This window comes from Pseudophryne corroboree, chromosome 1 (genome assembly GCF_028390025.1).
Source record: "Pseudophryne corroboree isolate aPseCor3 chromosome 1, aPseCor3.hap2, whole genome shotgun sequence".
Taxonomy (NCBI): Eukaryota; Metazoa; Chordata; class Amphibia; order Anura; family Myobatrachidae; genus Pseudophryne; species Pseudophryne corroboree.
Window position 1 is genome coordinate 255133627 of NC_086444.1, and position 14415 is coordinate 255148041.

The window sequence follows — 14415 nt, forward strand, 5'->3', positions numbered from 1 at the left end:
AAGGTGTTGTTCAGGTAAAAATGATTGGTCTAAAATGGAGTTAGTATAAAAATCTGTCTTATGCAGCCAGTCTCTAATATATCGCAAAACTCCTGCACGGCTATACAGTTTTACATTGGGCAGGTTAACCCTTCCATTTTCTCAATTTTCTCGAGTTTGTTGAAGTTTTAGTAAACCTATCCTGGGGCGTCCAGATTTCCAAATGAAATCTCTGAAAGATTTGTAAAGGAACTTTTCGTCAGCTGTGGTTAACAGAATAGGCAGCATTTGTAGTGGATATAGCAACTTTGGAAATGGAATCATCTTCAACAGATGAATTCTAGGCTATAATTCTTTATGGTTGGGGTGAGACTGAAAAATCTTTTTTCTCTTATACTTAATGAAATTTTTTTTTTTTTAACCATTTATTATAGGATGATGACAGTATATATAAATATGATTATTTATTTGATGATGACAGTATATTACCTTGCACTTTACAAATGGGAGCAAAACCGTAATAAATAAAGGCTGGTTAATAGATATACAGAGAGGGAGGAGGGCCCTGCTCACAATCTATAGGGAAACAATAAAGTTATTCCTAAACCCTAATTGATAAGACTATTCGCAAATTGTTAATCCATTTGTTGGCTTATAATTCGATCACCATTAGTAAGACTGTTTTACTATACCCAGTAAAATAGAATTCATCCTGACTTTTCGTTTTCACAGCCAGTCTGTCCTTTACACTTTTCATTGCTTAACCTTTATCCTTTAGCTGAACCACCCAGCAAAGTTATACCCCTTCACATCGCCGAAATAACCTGGGTTGTTGCCATGTCGACCCGGGTTGAGGTGCAGTGTGAAAGCACCAAAGAATTGAATAACCCGAGTCGAGCAACCCGGCATTTCTCCTCCAGGGTCCACAGGTTATCCACAGGATAACATTGGGATATGATGACACGACAGCGGATTTTCTCCAATCGGTCAACGCTTTCAGCCTCCCAGCATGCAACGGGCCCATCCATATATCCCCGCCTCCTGTCTCAGGAGCTGGACCATTGTCAAGAAGGCTGCTGTTTTTTTTAGCAGCCATAAGCTTTTTTTATTTTATTTTTATAGTCTTACTATTTTTTTGAGCGATCTTTCTAAAAAGCGTCTTATAAAGAGTCTCTCCAACAACTCCCCGCCAGGTCGCGACAACGCTTACCCACGAGTATAGTGCTGTTTTGGTGGTCGTCTGTGTCGGGTGTACTAGCAAGTCCAGCAGACGTTACCAGGCTGTGGCTGGAGCACAGGGAGAAGGTAAGGCATCGGTTCCGCTTAGAGGGGGAACACGGACACAGCCGCACTGTTTTGGGAGAAGGCTACCAAACAGTCACTGACGCGGCTGCCACCTATGGTGCACTAGTGCTAGGCCCTAGAGTTCATAGGCTACAGGGGTAGTATGAGGCCGCGATCCCTTAGGGTTGATGTCAGCAGTGGGGAGTCGGACGCTCCCTTGGTCGTCCCTACCCCCAGTTCATGACCAGTTTCCTCCGATTCTCCCACCATGAACTAATTTCCCACTTCCGTCTGAGACGCTGTGTATCTAAGGAGACCCAGTCGCAGCATAGGCGGATGTGTGACTGGTGCGTCAGTGTTCACTTGGGTGTCTGTGTTCACTATAGGTTCTCGGGGCGGGTGTGTATACTATTAGCAAACGCTGAGTGGATCCAGACGCTAACATATTGATCAATCCCGGAAGCTGGGTGAGTCTCCCTGTATCCCACTCTACTGAGTCGGGTAATACAGCACTAAGGGGGGTCATTCCGACCCGTTCGCACACTTCTTTTTTTTTTTTGCAGCCGTGCGAATGGGTCCGAACTGCGTGGGCTCCAATGCGTCGTTGACCGGCGACGAGATCAACGAGGAAATCGTTCACAGCTGCAAACGCAAGAAGATTGACATCAGGAAGGCGTTCTGGGGTGGCAACTGACTGTTTTGTGGGAGTGGTGAGGAAATGCAGGCGTGTCCAGGCATTTGTAGGGCGGGTGGCTGACGTCAATTCTGGGACCTGACATGGCGAAGTGATCACAGTGGCTGAGTAAGTTGAAAGCTACTCAGAAACTACACAAAACTTATTTTGCCCAGCTCCCCTGCACATGCCTTCGCACACTTGCTAAGCTAAGCTAAGCTAAAATACAGTCCCCCATTGGCGGCGTCTATCTGATCGCATGGCCTGCAAAAGGTTGCAGCGTGCGATCAACTCGGAATGACCCCCTAAGTCTCTATCTACCTTTGAGTACGAATAGTTGGATAAGTGCCTGATGCATATGAGTCTGATAATTATTGCTGCTGTTTTCTTTCCCTTTTCGACTGAATACGGTTAAATTCCTATATATGGTATATGCAGTAATATGTTTCTCCTACATACTTGAAATGTATTTGTAGTTGATTACGTGCTTATATTGCTTATTATACTAATGTTAAACCTGTGACTGACTGCTAGTATGATTGCTGACTTTACTATAATTCTGTCAGGTTTTTCCTGTGTATTCTGATCTTCAATGCTGGTGCAAAGCAGGATAGGGTCGGATTGTGTGTCACTTTAACAATTTTTAAGGTGATTTACAGTTGTGTAGTAACACTGTACAGGCTTGTGATTTATTTATCATGTCTAAGAGCGGCAAGGGCGAGTAAAAATACTTTCCACAGCAGCACCAACACTCCATGTTTGTCTTGCAAAGCTGGTTTAACCTATTAGGATCCGGTTCAAAGGGATTATGTGCAAAATGTTTTAGTTGTCACTGAAGCCTCTTAAATAACCGAGGCAATCACAGGTTCTTATTGAACCTTTGTGGGCTACTTTGCACAGACATTATCCAACATAGCTGAGCAGATAATGCCAGCTCCTATACCAGGGATAGGTTACCACAGTAACCCTTACATGCAACATTCATTCTGAGGTTTATCCACCTCGGGAATTGGCAGCCTCTCAACAAAAGCAGGCTGAAAGGCTGTTGGTAAGTAAATCACATAGACATGATACAACATCTTCACAGTCTACACATGTTTTAGATGAGGATTCATCGGAGGATGAGGACTCATTGCACATCAGAGGAAGGTCTTAGCTGAATGGACATACCTGAGCTAATTAGTGCTATGTAAGGCATTCTATCCTTAGAAGAGGCAGCAGAGCCTATGTTAAAAACTAAGGCAACTGTGTTTAAACGTCCCAAAACAGCTGATGGAAATTATGCAAGAGGTTTGGTTTATGCCCAGTAAGAAGTTAAAATTCGAAGAAATGGAATTCCTATTATCTTCGTCTAGCTGGGGACTGTTTAAAAAAGGGAGGTGGCTCCCAAATGATATTCGCGTGCATAGATTGGTGCGAAAATCTACATTACTTTTGTTCAACATAAATGTCACGGATATAGGAGTGTCGTTGGTTTTCTAAAAATAATTTTTTTCCTTGTCTTAGGCAATCATTAGACCCGCCATGGCTCCAGTCTGGATGGCGTAAGCAGTGGCAGCCTGTGCTGATGCATTGATGGAGGATCTTTCAGTGGCATCTAGAGAGCAAAAATCCCATATTGCACATATCAAACAGGCAGTGATAAGCGGATCTGGGTATGGGTACAATTGCCTCTCAGGCATCAGCTTCAGCAATAGCAGCTCGCAGAGCGGGTTGGCTATGTACAGGGTAAGCTGACTCAGAATCCAGGAGGTTTCTGGAGTCTTATCTTTATTTACTGGTATTCTTTTTGGTAAATAATTAAACAGAATTTTGGAGTCAGAAGCAGACTCCAAGAAAGTGAAGTTTCCTTTCACACACAAATCCTAGCCTAGTTTCCAGCTTTTCGGTCCTTGCGGAATCAAGTAAAAGCAAAATGAAAGGGTAATGGCAAACAGGCCCAACAAGTCTGGTAATCTTATCTGATCTTGGAAGCTAAGCAGTGTTGGTCCTGTTTCGTACTTGGATGGTAAACCACCTGGAATACCAGGTGCTGTAGGTGTTTTCAAGAACACCCTCATTAAACATTGTACCAGCTCGTTTTCAATGGAAACGAAGACTAGGGCTTTGCAAGAGGCAGTTCAGGAGTTGCTTCAGTCAGGAGTGATAATTCCAGTTTCTCCTGCATAATGAGGACATGGTTTTTATTCTGACCTGATTGGCTGTGCGCGTCTGAGCTGTCAGGCGGCGCATAGCGCATAGGCGCTCCATTATATTCAATGGTGGGAACTTTGCGGTCAGCAGTTGACCTTGAGGTTACTCGCGGTCAACCGCTGACGCAAAGTTCCCACCATTGAATATAATGGAGCGCCTATGCGCTCCATTGTATCTCGAGTGCGCCGCCTGACAGCTCAGACGCGCACAGCCAATCAGGAGAGTGCCACGACGTGGCGCTCCCTGATTGGCTCAAGGGACCCTCTTTGACAGCAGTCACGGGGGGTCCCGGCAGTCGGGGAAAGGGTCCCATGTGTAAACATGGGACCCCTTTCAGTGCATGGTCCGTGTTTTGCGTTTTTTTATTTTGCCAAGTACGTGGGTTGCAAACTCTGAAGAGGACCGATCTACACAGGATTGTTGTTAGTATAATTTTATTTATAGGTACCCCGTGGATTCTACGTGGACAAGGGGACCGAGTCTCGTGTCAACATAGGGAAGTATGTGTATATGTCGTTGTGCATGTATGTAATAAAGTTATACTATCACGGTGTGTGTGTACTGTGTTTATTTGGGTATTTTTTTTGTAGTAGAACTACAGGTACCAGCGGCCTGTTTTCCCCCCGCATGCTGGTACTCCAAGTACCAGCTTGTGGGGGAGGATTGCTGGGACTTGTAGTTCTGCTAGCAAAAACAATATTCTTTTTTTTGAGACTTGGCTATCAGCCCCCCATCCGCCGCCCTTGGATGGGGGGGACAGCCTCGGGCTTCACCCCAGACAATTGGGTGGCTGGAGGGAGGGGACCCCTTGATTTAAGGGGTCCTCACTCCTCAGGGTACCCCGGCCAGGGGTGACTAGTTGGTGATTTAATGCCACGGCCGCAGGGACCGGTATAAAAGTGTCCCCCGGCTGTGGCATTATCTCTCTAGCTAGTGGAGCCCGGTGCTGTTGTTAGAAATACGGGGGACCCCTACGTCTTTTGTCCCCCATATTATTTGCACCAGGACCGGACGCAGAGCCCGGTGCTGGTTGTGAAAATACGTGGGATCCCCTGTCATTCCCCCCCCCCCCCCCCCCCCGTATTTTTACAACCAGGACCGGCTCAAAGAGCCCAAGGCTGGTTATGCTTAGGAGGGGGGGACCCCATGCAATTTTTTTCAGGAATTTTAACCCCTTCCCACTGAAAAACATGCACTGATCTCTCCTATTTTTTTTAGTCAGTAAAAAAAAAATATATTCTTTAAAAAAATCTTTTACATAATACTTGTGGCTCCTAAATAGACAAACCAAGTAGATAATCCCTTCTAATATAAATAGATATGCTATTAGCAATCAAAAAAACACAAAAAAAACATGTTTAAAATTTTTTATTAGATCACGACAGCAAAATGAGGCGGAATGAAATTGACGAAATGACTGTCGAAAAGCACTGTTGTCGAGTCGACATTCTTCAATTGAATATACTTTTGTCGAAAAGCCGCATTTTTACCATTGCAGACATGTCGAATTTGAGAAATGTCGAATTGCCAAAAGTCGAATCTGAAACGGCAGTTTTTTTTTGTCGAAAAGTACTGTATTGCATTGTCGAATCCAATTCGACAGGTTTTTTTTTTTGTCGAAAATGTCCCGTTTTTCGACTTTTGCGGCAATTCGACCGCAATTGCACATGGCCTTTCGTGATCTGAAAGCGTTATTATACAGCTATTGGCACATTACATGTTCCTTATGTGTGTCATGAATGCTGCAAATATCTTCATTTAGCTTATATACATTTTCTCCAGCAGCAAGGCAGAAGAGATACATGTCTGCTTCTCTTCTAGACATGGCACATGTACTGCTGTACTTTTAATTGTACCTATAGTTCACATCGCTGTTTGATTCCAGCTAGTGTCATTAGTTACAGTGAGTAGAATAGTTTGGTGTGGGTGGGACATGCTTTCCACACAAGGCTACCTAGAATGTGAGCATACAATCCCCTGACAGTGAGGGCATTTGCTAGCTATCTTCCATATCTACTACCTTTATATTACACATCATTTTGGTAGGGTCTGACCTAGCTTCTGCTTTTACTGTATGTAGCTTTGTGGCATTTAGCTATGTACTGATGTCCGATATTACCTACTGTATGAAATGCAATATCTGTGACCGTGTAAATGAGCAAGGCATGCTGGTATTATCAGTTCTCCTCTGCACCCAGTTCTGTGAATTCATTTCAGTTTATCTACTGGTCACTGATAGCAAAACCATTATAACACCTCCAACTTCTCTCTATCTAAAAAATGTTTCCGTATCATGTATGCAACTAAATTCCTACTGATTGCGCTCTGACCTTTTTCACGCAGACCCATGTACAAAAAAATGTCAATACTAAAACAAGGCCACCATTCCAATGCATTTAACCTCTGCAGTTCATTACATGTAACAGAGGGCTAAATGCCTTCTGCTGTAAAAATAGAATTTATAGTCCAAGACTGGGTTTATTATTTCTCTCCCCCGTCTCCTTTCATAGATGTTCATTGTGACAGAAGAAACTGGTAACTATGATAAAGCTCCCCCAAAAATAGTTGTTTCTAAGTATTCAATCCCCTATCATTCATTGTTTCTTGTGTGTTCCTCATTAAGAAACTTATACGGTGTCTAAAATAAATAGATTTCTTTTTAACTTTTATAAGAATTGGCTATGTTCATCCTGTCCCCGTCTCTGACATGCTCCGCAGTTGTCAGCACTTAAAGCTGGGTACACACCAGACAACATTTCTAACGGATTTGCCAAAAACTTCCAATCGTTCTGACAAATTTGTTTTATCATCCAGTGTGTACACATTAGATTGTTAGCAATGCGAGCTCCTGCGGGTCGCTAGCGACATCTCCACTTGGTTGTACTGTACATGCAGCTCAATCTGGGGATGTAGCTAGTGATGCCTTGCTGCCAAATGCAGCATGACCCCGCTCCTCCCCTGTCTCTGCCGACATCCGCAAATGTGTATGTACTTGCCGAGGTCGGCACCCCACCGGGTCCCGTCGCTAGCGAGCTCGCCGGGTACACACATAGTTTAGTGTGTACCCGCCATCAGGTAATGAGTTCACGGACACTTGTCGGAGAGGTGGTCAGAGTCCAGATAAACTGTCAGTGACTAATGTAGCTGTTTCTTCTGCTGGACATACTGTGACAGGTAAATTGTCTGTTAGACCACATAGACACTAGTATAACAGACCCAGCAGCATATGTGTATAACTTCTTTACTTTTATAGTTAAAAAAAAAACCCAACAACTTTTAATAAGCCCTGAAGACTTGTAAAAAAACATTTTTTAAAAAGCCACCATTTGGTTATCATCATGCGTGAAAGGGTAAAGCAGTGGGTGACTCTCCTGGAGGGGGTTTAATTCAAGTAGGCAAGTGGTGTGTAAACTGTATTTTAGTATTTGATAGACAGATCAGGTGAGCTTGCTGGCAAGCACTGTTCATTGATGTAGGCAGTAAGTTTAATGACAAATGTTGCAGTTAAGAAATGACAGATGGTGATCTTTCCAGTGATTTACAGCTGTATAATCTGGAAGGCCGGTTTGTTGCTACTGCCATCACAGCATCAGTGCTGCGCATAACAGCCAGTTACAGTAGCTGCTTTCTGGTCGCACCTCTATGGGCTGCGAGAGGAGAATCTGCTAAATCCATCTCACAGCTGCGCAAACTGAATTGAGTATGCCCCTATATTATTATTTATATATTCAATTCTATAGTGGCACCATATTATGCAATGCACAAAGAGACCAGGCTGATCATCCTGCTAGTATGCTTTGGCAGTTTGAGAACAAACTGCTTCTAAACTCCTTAACCTCACATCTTTGGTTGGTCTTTCCCAGTGGACCTCCTCTCCTTCCCATGTGAATGGGAGCTCACTTGATCTGGTCTTCACTCACCTTTGTGATTTTTATTTTTCCAACTACCCAATTCCCCTCTCTAACCACCTCCTGCTCTCATTTAACTTATCTCTCTGCTTCTCTATCTCTGCCTTCCAAGGCTACCATCAATAAGCGTAACATTGAGACAATGGAAGAAATCACGCCTTAAGGCAGGCTGACTCCATTTCAAACTATTGCTCTCATCCTTCAGTGCTGCCATTTCCCTCGTTAAACAGTCGTACTTCAAGATCTTCATTTCCCCCCAGTCTTCAAACCCCCGCGTCTCTTTGCCACTCTCAACTCCCTTCTCTGCCCACCTTCACCTTATCTTCCCTCCTCACTCTCTGCTCTTGAATTGGCCACTTACTTCACATCCAAAATTGACTCTCTACGTCGGGACATCGCATCCCACTTACTTCACATCCAAAATTAACTCTATACGTCAGGACATCGCATCCCACTTACTTCACATCCAAAATTGACTCTATGGGTGGAATTCAAATGTTTGAAAAGTCGGTTGGGTGTCTATTTTTTCCTGTCTATTAGATAGTTGGGAGGAGGGACACAGACGCTCCCGAAACTAGGGGTGTGGCCTTGCAGGTAGGGGGCATGGCCCCGCAGAAGTGCCGCAATCGCGGGTTACAACCCCCGTTTTCGCGGCTGTGGGTTTCATGCCAAGCGCTCTGTGAGCTGCAGGCATGCTCCCTGTCCCTCTCTCCCAGTGAACAGATGCTGTGTGCAGGCGCAAAGCAGCGAGTGAGAGAGGGTCTCCCAACTGCCCCGCCCCACCATGGGACACTGCGACCTGCGGGTGGGACAGCGGGACAGTCTTGCCAAAATTGGGACAGGTGGGAGCTATGTAAAATATAACTATTGAGTGCGTCTCCCAATAGCTTTTATTTTGAATAATTTCTATCTTACATTAAATGAAGATATTTGTATTCCATATAGATAAAAGGTTAAGAACCCTTGGTCTGTACACAACATAAATGTATACTCTCTATTGCCTCCAGTCCCTGGCAGATTAGAATATAGAGTAAGACATCCCATTTCACCATACAGAATTTCCTTTCTGCGCTTGTGGATGCGTTCACACTTCTCCCTGTATATTAAGACTTCAGAGATACAAACCAGTAGCTCTGTAATTGCTTTCTTGAATCTGCCCTTAATAATTACATTTAGTAAAGCTGTATTGAAAATTAGAAAGGCAGAGACTAATAGAAAACTAGATTTTTCACTGAATTAGAAAGCAAGACAATCTATATATTGACAAGACTTCAGGTTGAGAGGGATCAAGAAAACTGTTTTGGACTGTCAGTGCAGAGTCAGGTGCTGTCCTGATATACCGTGGCATCTGCATTTTATCAGCTTGGAGATGTTTTGATGTGATCTCATGTAAATAGGTGTCAGGACCGCAGAACATCGGATTTAGATAGAAGTCATTTGATAATTCTTTGTAAATCAAGAAAGAAATAGCTGCTTGTCAGTAGGTTCTTGCAGGAGCATGGAATTGTTAATTAAATAAAAGATTGCGAAAAAGAAAAACTACGGTAGTTGATTATCGGAACTGAAATGTGGTTGGGGAATTAGCCATGTTAAGTGAGCTTATTACTCTTTATTAAAATACTTGATTGTTTTAGTGTCATAAATTTTTGTGTTAATCACTTGCTTCAATTTATGCCAATTAAGTAACAATAACAAAAAAAAAAAATTAGTATTAAAACATCTCTCTGATCTGTGTTTCCTCTAGTATGAAATAGCTTCTGACAACAAAAAGACCATTAAATTAGTCAGATATTGCTGTTTTCACAGTTTGGGCAGACCCTGATCTGATTCTTTGGGTTCCTAGCACTGACTGTAGCTTGGTACCATCCTGCTATAGTGTCAGGCTCATGGCCTGTTCAGCTGGTTATAGCTCTGATGTAGTGACAGCTGGCATCAGCGTCATTGCCAGATTTAAAAAGGACAGCCTATTTAAACCCTGCTGTAAGTCACCAGAGTATGAAGCTGGGTACACACCAATAGATATATCACCCATACCATTGAACGGGTAATAAATCTGTAGTGCATCTGTTGGTGTGTACACACATTTTGTGTCGGTCCTCCAGCGCGGCTGATGTATCTTGCAGATATATTGGCATGTCTGTCTGTGTATGAGCATCCTGCCGACCGCCCATACACTCGTTATAGGGAGTGTGACAGACGCAGCAGCTGACAGCAGTAGGGTGGACATGGCGGCACAGCAGGGACAGCAGCTCAGCACAGGGATACAGAGCAGGGAGAGCGCCTCTCCTTTCTGGCGCCTCCCTGCTTTGCATCTCTTTGCTGAGCGGTTAGCACCGTGCCTGCAATTGTCACATATCCTATTCATCAGCACCGTCTCCTGGTTTGTCATAACCGCATTGCGCTGCAACTAAGATGCATTTTCAAAAATGCCCGACTCTGGCCCTCATTCCGAGTTGTTAGCTCGCTAGCTACTTTTTGCAGCCGTGCAAACGCATAGTCGCCACGGGTGAGTGTATTTTTGGCTTTGCAAGAGTGTGAACGCCTGTACAGCCGAGCGGGTTCAAACACATTTTGTGCAGAACAAGACCAGTCCTTTAGTTACTAATTCTGTGCGATGTTTGCTGCGACGAAGGTCCCGGAATTGACGTCTGATACCCGCCCTGCAAACGCCTGGTCATGCCTGTGTTTTTCCAAACACTCCCAGAAAACGGTCAGTTGACACCCATAAACGCCCTCTTCCTGTCAATCTCCATTTGATCGGCTGTGCAAATGGAATCGTCGCTAGAACCTGTGTAAAGCAACGATGCTCTTTGTACCCCGCGCGTGCGCATTGCGGCCCATACGTATGCGCAGATTTGCCTATTTTTAAATGATCACTATGCAGCGAACAACGGCAGCTAGCGATCAACTCGGAATGAGGGCCTCTAGCAGAGTCTCATGGGACCTGGCGAGCTGAGAGGGGCTGTTTGGCACAACTGCAACACTGATGTATGAGGACACATCTGTAAGCTCTGTAATACACACCTTTGCTACCTTGCATTGGACTTAGCCCTAGCTATTTTACGTCTTTTACCACTTCCAACTAGGAGAGCTTTTGCCATTCATTACTGTCATCTAATGCTGGGTACATATTGGCCAATATATCGTCGGGCAGTTTGTACCAGCAATATGTCTGTGAATAACTTCGTTCATAGACATATTGCGTCGGCTGTGCAGCACAGCTGATGACCAATATATGTACATATATATTGGTGCATCGTTCTGTGTGTGCCTTGCTGTGTGCCGGCGTCTGTACAGCATGGGCGCCGCCATGACACCTGTGCTGCTGGCCGGGATTGGTGGTGGTGGTGGTGGGGGGGGTTCGGCGGTGGCAGCTGCTGGCCGGGATTTACGGGTGGGGTAATAAATCCTAATTAAGGCAAGGGCAATGTTTTATTACTGAGGACCTTGTGCATCATTAGTGTGAGGGGCTAGTAGCAATACCGCCTGATGGCTACCTGGGTGCAAATGCTGCTGGGTGAAGGGGGGTTGCTGCGGCTGCTGGCCGGGATTTGGAATGGGGGGGGGGGGGTACTTTGTAATGGACTGAGCTCACCCATGCTGTATTCAAGGGACCCAAGGCTCAGGGCTGTACTGCATATGTTGTATGCTGTACTGCCGGCAGGGGATGCGGTCAAGATCCCGCCAGACCGGCACAATCCCAATATATTCTCCCTCTTTGGGTGTCCACAACACTCATAAAGGGAGAATAAATTAGTGTGCCGAGTGTAGCGAAGCACCGTGCCTGCAGCGTGGTGAGCATAGCGAGCCCGCAAGGGGCTGCGTTGCACTCGCCCCCCTGTCGGTATTGTGCCGGTCGGGATCCCAGTGTCTGTATTCCGACCGGCGGGATCTCGTACTGATACCGCCGGCAGAATGGGCTCTCCCTAGTGTCACCCACTGCTGTCACTCTCTCCCTGGCATCAACCACTGCTGTCACCTTCTCCCTGTCACTCTCTTCCTGTCACCAGCTCCCTGGCATCACACTCACCCTGGCGTCACTCACTGCTGTCACTTTCTCCCTGTCACCCTCTTTCTGTCACCAGCTCCCTGGCATCACCCTCACCCTGGCGTCACACACTGCTGTCACCCTTTTCCTGTCACCAGCTACCTGACATCACCCTCACCCTGGCGTCACCCACTACTGTCACCCTTTTCCTGTCACCAGCTACCTGACATCACCCTCACCCTGGCGTCACCCACTACTGTCACCTTCTCCCTGTCACCCTCTTCCTGTCACCAGCTCCCTGGCATCACACTCTACTATCACCCATTCACTGGCATGACCCTCTTGCTATCACCCTCTACCTGGCATTTCTCTATCGTCCTAGTGGATGCTGGGGTTCCTGAAAGGACCATGGGGAATAGCGGCTCCGCAGGAGACAGGGCACAAAAAAGTAAAGCTTTAGGATCAGGTGGTGTGCACTGGCTCCTCCCCCTATGACCCTCCTCCAAGCCAGTTAGATTTTTGTGCCCGGCCGAGAAGGGTGCAATCTAGGTGGCTCTCCTAAAGAGCTGCTTAGGAAAGTTTAGCTTAGGTTTTTTATTTTACAGTGAGTCCTGCTGGCAACAGGATCACTGCAACGAGGGACTTAGGGGAGAAGAAGTGAACTCACCTGCGTGCAGGATGTATTGGCTTCTTGGCTACTGGACATCAGCTCCAGAGGGACGATCACAGGTACAGCCTGGATGGTCACCGGAGCCTTGCCGCCGGCCCCCTTGCAGATGCTGAAGTAAGAAGAGGTCCAGAATCGGCGGCAGAAGACTCCTCAGTCTTCTAAAGGTAGCGCACAGCACTGCAGCTGTGCGCCATTTTCCTCTCAGCACACTTCACACGGCAGTCACTGAAGGTGCAGGGCGCTGGGAGGGGGGCGCCCTGGGAGGCAAATGAATACCTATTTTGGCTAAAAAATACCTCACATATAGCCTCCGGAGGCTATATGGAGATATTTAACCCCTGCCAGAATCCGTTAAGAGCGGGAGACGAGGCCGCCGAAAAAGGGGCGGGGCCTATCTCCTCAGCACACAGCGCCATTTTCCCTCACAGAAAGGCTGGAGGGAAGGCTCCCAGGCTCTCCCCTGCACTGCACTACAGAAACAGGGTTACAACAGAGAGGGGGGGCACTAATTTGGCGATATGCTTATATATATATATTAAGATGCTATAAGGGAAAACACTTATATAAGGTTGTCCCTATATAATTATAGCGTTTTTGGTGTGTGCTGGCAAACTCTCCCTCTGTCTCTCCAAAGGGCTAGTGGGTCCTGTCCTCTATCAGAGCATTCCCTGTGTGTGTGCTGTGTGTCGGTACGTGTGTGTCGACAGGTAGGAGGACGATGTTGGTGAGGAGGCGGAGCAATTGCCTGTAATGGTGATGTCACTCTCTAGGGAGTCGACACCGGAATGGATGGCTTATTTAGGAAATTACGTGATAATGTCAACACGCTGCAAGGTCGGTTGACGACATGAGACGGCCGACAAACAATTAGTACGGTCCAGACGTCTCCAAAACACCGTCAAGGGTTTTAAAACGCCCGTTTACTTTAATCGGTCGACACAGACACAGACAGGGACACTGAATCCAGTGTCGACGGTGAATAAACAAACGTATTCCTTATTAGGGCCACACGTTAAAGGCAATGAAGGAGGTGTTACGTATTTCTGATACTACAAGTACCACAAAAGAGGGTATTATGTGGGATGTGAAAAAACTACCATAGTTTTTCCTGAATCAGATAAATTAAATAAAGTGTGTGATGCGTGGGTTCCCCCCGATAGAAAATTATGGGCGGTATACCCTTTCCCGCCAGAAGTTAGGGCGCGTTGGGAAACACCCCTTAAGGTGGATAAGGCGCTCACACGCTTATCAAAACAAGTGGCGGTACCGTCTATAGATAGGGCCGTCCTCAAGGACCAGCTGACAAGGCTGGAAAATATAATAAAAAGTATATACACACATACTGGTGTTATACTGCGGCCAGCGATCGCCTCAGCCTGGATGTGCAGAGCTAGGGTGGCTTGGTCGGATTCCCTGACTAAAAATATTGATACCCTTGACAGGGACAGTATTTTATTGACTATAGAGCATTTCTATATATGCGAGATGCACAGAGGGATATTTGCACTCTGGCATCATGAATAAACGCGATGTCCATAACTGCCAGAAGATGTTATGGACACGACAGTGGTCAGGTGATGCAGATTCCAAACGGCACAGTATGGCCGTATAAAGGAAGAGGACTTGTTTGGGGTCGGTCCATCGGACCTGGCGGTCACGGCAACTGCTGGAAAATCCACCGTTTTTTACCCTAAGTCACATCTCTGCAGAAAAAGACACC

General features: G+C 45.8%; 1 protein-coding gene across 2 annotated transcripts in view; it reads left to right on the top strand.

Annotated features, from left to right (window-relative positions):
- The window catches only part of SNX24 (sorting nexin 24), a 328330-nt gene that overhangs the window by 102711 nt on the left and 211204 nt on the right, over positions 1 to 14415 (top strand). The window lies entirely within an intron of this gene.